Source organism: Bacillus rossius, chromosome 12 (genome assembly GCF_032445375.1).
Source record: "Bacillus rossius redtenbacheri isolate Brsri chromosome 12, Brsri_v3, whole genome shotgun sequence".
Taxonomy (NCBI): Eukaryota; Metazoa; Arthropoda; class Insecta; order Phasmatodea; family Bacillidae; genus Bacillus; species Bacillus rossius.
In genome coordinates, this window is record NC_086339.1 from 31,435,393 (window position 1) to 31,440,662 (window position 5,270).

Below are 5,270 nucleotides of genomic sequence, written 5' to 3' on the forward strand. Positions count from 1 at the left end.
CTTTAATGCCGCACACCCTTAATTTAGGTTCTGCCATTAATACTACCCCCGTAGACAGTAGATTAAGTACCATCCTTTACTGGAATGCACGAGGAATTAGAAATAAAATAATCGAATTTACCGATCATTTAATTAAACATAATATTAGAATCGCGGCGATAAACGAAACACACTTAATTCCAACAGATCGTCTAACTATCTTAAATTACACTATTTATAGGCGCGACCGCGATACCAGAAGTGGAGGGGTTGCCCTACTAATCCACAGAAGTATACAACATAGTGAATTTCATTTACCTGAATTTAATAAATTAGAAGCTGTTGCAATTACTTTTAAAGTCAATAAACAACAAATAGTGCTTATTTCGATGTATGCACCACCGGGCAGGTCACTAACTGAAAACGAGCTGGACATCTTATATGGCTCAGCTCCCACATTCCTAGCAGTTGGCGATATTAATGCCAAACATAAAGACTGGAACTGTCGGAGCAATACAGCCAATGGCCTACTGCTGCAAAGACACGAGTCTAACAAAAATTATCAAGTACATGCTCCCTCAGAGCCCACTCACGATAGCGGAGTACTAAGGCACAACCCCGATATTTTAGATATTGCATTAAATAAGAGAGTTCAAACGGGATTCGAACTCAGAGTCTTTCACGAAATGTCGTCTGACCACTTTCCAGTACATCTACTATTCGATGACGTGGACACTGACATCAGTCCTCCGAGAAAAATTAAAGACTACAAGAAAGCTGACTGGAGAGGCTTTCAGACGTATTTAGTCGATAATTTGCCTGCAGCCGATGCTGCCAACTTCAAAACAAAAGATAACATCGAATCAGCAGTCACTGAACTTACAGTTAAAATTCAAACTGCAATTAACTCGTGCATCCCAGAAAAGGTGGTTAGATTTAAGCAAGATGAACTGCCGGTGTATATTAGGGATTTAATTTCTCAGAAAAATAGATTAAGGCGCGAATATACTCGACGTAGGCAGCGCGACATTAAAGCGAGAATTAATGAATTACAGAAAATAATTTCCGATGAAATAACTCTATGGAGGAGCAGCCAATGGGAGACGAAAGTCTCTCAGCTACAGGTGCAAGATGGTAGCACCTGGAGTATGACAAAGCGATTCCTTCATAAGATAGATAAAATACCTCCGCTACAAACACGCACTGGGTTCGCTTTTACACCGACAGACAAAGCACAAGCCTTCGCGAATACCCTTGAATTAGCCTTTCAACCTAATATCGAACCCTGTGACCCGCAATTTAATGCCAGAATATACAGAGACCTTACAATTAAACTTAATCAGCCTTTAACCTCAAAACCTTACTTAACTCAATCTCAGGAAGTTAAACAGGCTATCAGGCGTATGAAACCACGTAAGGCACCGGGAAACGATGGCATTAAGGCAGTAGTCCTTAAGAAGCTGCCCGATGAAATTTTGGAATACCTAGCTCAATTAATAAATGGAATACTTAAACTACAGTATTTTCCATCGCAGTGGAAAGAAGCGAATGTGATAGTTTTTCATAAATCCGGAAAAGATAAGACACTGCCCCAAAATTATAGGCCCATTAGTCTGCTGAGTACATTGTCAAAAGTAGCTGAATGCATAATTCTACAGCGACTAAATACTCACATTAAAGAAAATGACGTACTGCCGGACGAACAATTTGGTTTTCGCAGCGCGCATTCAACAACGCATCAACTGGTCCGTATGACAGAACAAATAATAACTGCGTTCAATCAGAATAGCTATAATCTCGCAGCGTTTTTGGACATAGAAAAAGCCTTTGATAGAGTACTTCATGAAGGCTTAATTTATAAATTATATAAAACTGGCTTCCCCGATTGTTATATTAAATTACTGACCTCGTATTTAGAAAATAGATCGTTTAGAGTCACGACAGAAGGAGCACAGTCCGATTTAAAAATAATTAAAGCAGGAGTCCCACAAGGCAGCATCTTGGGGCCGGTTTTATTCAATATTTATATCTACGATATGCCTAAGCCCGCACACCGATCAGTTCAGATTGGCTGCTACGCGGACGATACGGTATTGTTTAGCAGATCTAGTATTCTAGAACTCGCAGCAGACAGATTACAAACCGCGTTAAATTCAATAGAACAGTGGTGCACAAAATGGCGAATTAAGGTAAACCCTACTAAATCAGAAGCTATAGTTTTTACGCGTAAACATCTCCCGCCACTTGAAGATAGACCACGACTAGCACTTTTCAATGAGCAAATTCCTCACAAAAATGTGGTTAAATATTTAGGCGTACACATGGATAGGAAACTACTATGGCGCGATCACATAGAGGCGAAAAGAAAAACAGCTTTCACTAGGCTCATGACCCTCTACCCCGTCATGAGCAGACGTTTAGGTAGCTCTGTTAAAAACGGAATAATAATTTATAACGCACTAATAAAACCAATAATCACGTATGCAGCGCCGGTGTGGGCAACAGCAGCGGAATCTCACTTAATCAAGCTACAGAGAATTCAGAATAAGATTATTCGTATTGCGACAGATGCGCCTGTGTATTGCCCCGTAAGGGCTATGCACAGAGAGCTCAAACTCGAACTTTTAAAACATTATTATTTCCGAACTGCGCAAAAATTCTATGATAAATGTGCCATAAGCAGAAACCCATATATTTCATCACTGGGCGAACAAGATCCAGAGTTGCATGGAAAATATAAAATGCCAAATTCAATCTTGGCTCACAGACCTCCGTAGTGTGCTGTGGCTGGCTGAGCGATCGGCCAATCAGTCTCCCGCGAGTTGAAACTTAAATTATAGACATTAACGAATAATTTGCTTATTCAAAATGGTCCGAAGCACGCAGGTGTAGGTTCGGCTCCCGGGAGTTCACTGCCTGTTGTGTTAGGGCTGACTCCCTATGTACGATGGGCATGGCCCGCCTGGCAGGCTTCACCTCCAGTGCCGGTTGTGTTTCTGAAAGACATGGGATTTTGAATTACAAGCTTGCAACAATGCCAGAATGCGAATAGGTCTTGACTTAATTCACCTGTAACTTTATACACCGACAGTTCCTCTATATTTAACTAGTAGTATAGTAGTAGATATTAGAGATTTGTAAATTAGTAATAAGTCCTAGATACTAAGTAATAGTCATCAAAAATATATATTTCTAAAATAATAATAAAAAATCTAAAAAAAAAACTATTAAAAAAAATTAAAAAAAATATATATTTTTAGTTCTTATTTTAGTTTTATCTTAAGCACTGCACGTCCATCCCTGAGTTGGGTGTTTGCATATTTCGTAACGAAATGCCTAGTTTGTAAGTCATTTATCTTTTTTCTGTTTTAGTTTCTTAGTTTTTTAGGTGCTGACTGGCGGCGGAGTGAGTGGTCAGTGCAACCACTCACCACCAGGGGCGCTTGCGTCCCTGGTCACTAAATCCAGTCCTGGATAAAAAGCAAAGCGGACTACGAGTCCAAGTTCCCAACCCCCGCATGGTAGACTCTTTTCTACTCTGTCCAACACTTCATCCAGACCATCCTCTGTCTCCTGTAAACTCCTACACGTAATGCATGCCAATTTGCATCCCGCATGAATGTGCCCAGGGTTTTCCCTGTGTCTATGCAGGTTTTACCTGGGCCCAACCTATCTCTAGTTATAGTCTAGATTTAAGAGTGAGGGGAGTTAGTCATGGCGCCAATCGCTGCCATAGCTGGCCAATCCCCTCCTAGCACATGATGCATGCGACCCTCTCCCTGCATGGCTAATCCCAGCATGACTAGGCGTATAGGCTTCGGCCTGAGACGCACCTAGGTCCCTCCCTAACCCGGACCCCTCCAAAATACACTTAGTTTTAGTTAGGTTAGGAAAAAAAAAAAAAAAAATCACCTGTAAGAGCCGGCGGGCACTTTTAATTACGAGACGCGGTTTGCCGCGACACAGATCTACTCGCGTCGCGTCTGCAGACAGATCTCCATCGAGTATCGGCGAATCGGCAAGACTTCATCCGACCGCTAACGACTATGTAGTCGCTTTGTATAAGGGATGCTATCCCTCAAGTCAATCCTAGTAGATTAGTCTGTCTGCATAGTTTAATTATTTGCCTTCGAAATTTTTTTGTCTCTTTTAATTGTTATTATGAAGAAATCATCCGCGTCCTGCCGCGCAATTCGCGAGCTCCAGACCCTGGCTGACTCCACGACTGCAGCGTGCTGGGCAACTCCCCTGTTTTGGTGAGTGATAATTCGCGACCCCCTTTTTTTTTCCTTAAATTTTTTTTGGGCATTTTCTGCCCCATAGACTGCCTGTATACAAGTTCTAATCAGTTTTGATTTGGACTTTTGCAGACAGGGTCGATGACAGGGAGAGACTGATTGCTCCCATCTCGTGGCTGCACCCCCCCTCCTGTTCCGTGGGTCACATTAGAAGAAACGTTTCTACTACCCGACGTGATCGTTTGAAGACCCCGGGTGGTAATGTAAATTCAACATTTCCCCCTTACCTAGCTACGAACTATCTTAAGCGGATGACCAACCCACCAGCGACCAGTGTTTTCCTCAAGAACATGTAGAACGAATAGAACTAATTATCAATGTAATCATCGGATCCATCCAATTTTGGGTGTGAAACTCATAATGCAAATGTGTATATTTCAAACTAAGAATGTAAATTGTTTTAAATCATCGCGGGCCGGCCCCCTTTTCGTTTTTCTTTTTTTAATCTTTGAAACTTGTTAAAACCTTTTGTATGTAAAATAATGGAAACAAGATAATTCATCAGGGCAAATAAAACAGCGAAACTATAGATCAAGTTAATCGTGTAGTTTTTATTTATTGATTTTAATGATCCACCAACTTCCTCCTTGCTTGTTACAGGAAGTTCCTAAATTTTGTTTGTTCCCCACCTCGTGTCGCCTCTGGTAAATCAATTTATTTAACTTATTTTTTTTATCCCGCAAGTTTCCAAGGCACTTTTTTAATTAATTCAAAATAATTCAATTTTGAGGCACGAGGGGTGTTACAATTTCAATGCATTTTACCCCGAAAAAGCTCTCAAATAAATAAAAAATGCTAAACTGAAACCGAAATTTAAAAATAAACGGTGTGAGAAATATATTTTATCTTTTATACGAAATTACCATTTAACACAATTTTAAAAATGGGTTAGCGGACGGAGAAGAAAGGTATGTTGTCAGAACTATCTCTATGACCGTGGTTCTGACAACTGGTATTCAATTGAAATGTGCAGTGTTTTTAATTATGGTTACC